This window comes from Asparagus officinalis, chromosome 1 (assembly GCF_001876935.1).
Source record: "Asparagus officinalis chromosome 1, Aspof.V1, whole genome shotgun sequence".
NCBI lineage: Eukaryota > Viridiplantae > Streptophyta > Magnoliopsida > Asparagales > Asparagaceae > Asparagus > Asparagus officinalis.
In genome coordinates, this window is record NC_033794.1 from 120915652 (window position 1) to 120917438 (window position 1787).

Consider the following 1787-nt stretch of genomic DNA (forward strand, 5'->3'; position numbering starts at 1 on the left):
GGGGGGTCTGGGGTTCTCTGGAGGCGGAGGACGGGACTCGAGAGGGAGCGAAGTAAGTGGGAGGTTGAAGTAGAGTTACAACTCCGTGAGATCACGTGGGTTCATTTTTAAAGGGTTTGAGGCTGCACGTGTTCGGATCTTGGAGAAAAATATTGAAAGGACAAATTTTCAAAACCAACCCATTTGATGTTTTAATTGCAAAAAACGACCTGTTTCTAAGTTATTTAGAAAAACCGACCTGGTTTCAGCACTGTCGCTGAAACCAGGTCGGTTTTTCTAAAAAACTTTACGAAACTTCACGGGAGTTCAACTCCCGTGAAGTTTAGCATACTTTTAAACTTCACGGGAGTTGAACTCCCGTGAAGTTTATTTCCATCAATAAACTCCACGGGAGTTCAACTCCCGTGGAGTTTGTTCTATTGTTAAAACTCCACGGGAGTTGAACTCCCGTGGAGTTACAGGCCAAATTTCCCAGAGAATCGCTCCCTGGGAAATTTACACTACAACTTCACGGGAGTTCAACTCCCGTGAAGTTGTAGGTTTTGCAAAAACATGTACAGCATGCATACGTCTACCTATTTAACTCATATATACAGCTATTTACCTGTTGACAATAATTACTACAATATATATATTATTTAAACACATACGAATCAAACAATACGCAAAAAGATTACATATTGAGCTATAATTGATCCATAAAAGTATAGTATTTGAAAATTCATACAATTTACAAATTTTAACAAAATAAGTTCAAATACAACCCAATATAGCTCCTCTGTTTGGTGGAAAATTTTGCAGTAAAAGAAATAAAAGAAAAATTAATTTGTATTCCTTTAATCTCAGTTACAATTGAATTTCCTGATTACAAAAGAGAAGAGAATGTGTGAATAAGTTATGAAATTAGTGCTATATGACATCAATTAAAAAATCTAAAAATTAGTGCTATATGACATCAATTAGATTTGAGAATTTAATTGTGAATTTTATGAAATATGTGAAGAAAACTTAAATCATTTTGTCGAGTTAGAGGGTAAATTATCAATAATGTAAAAAATAGTGTTGGTACATATGTATGACATCGGTATATGAATCGGTATATGAATTTGTTATAAATTATGGTTCCCTAAAATTGATATAGGATTTAATTTTAAGTAACAAAAAATTTTTAGAGTCTTTTCGTGTAATATTGATCTTGATTGTTTTACTCTTCAGAGGTAATGATGAACGATCGAATCGTAATTTTGTGTTCGTATGATGGGAAGATTAAATACCTCGAAAATAATATGCCCGTTTATGAAGGAGGTACGACGAGACCATTGTTTATAACAAAATCGTGTACTTTCGATGAGTTGGTTAATGAATTGCACAAACTTACATTAACCAACTCACGTGAGTATCACCTTAATGTTATTTGCAATTATCCTGTCGTGGAGAACAGGACAAGCGGCATTCAAATATCAAGTGACTACGATATGAGTCTAATTGGAGTCTTACATGACGAGAAGCGTTCGATTGAATTGTTCATTGAAAAACATCAAAGGAATTTGGGCAAATCGTTGAATTATGATGGAATGTATTCCCGCATGTTGGAAGACCCTGATGTTGATTCCGTTGGTTTTTTATCTCCTCAACAAGATGAAGGTTGGACTCAATCACAATATATGAGCGGTCCTTCGCTTGTGGGCACTTCGAATGCGGTCGATACTAACACGGGAGTTCAAGAAGATAATGCAAGTGTTGAATCTGAGAATGATGATGAAGAGGAGGGCTTACAAATTGATAGC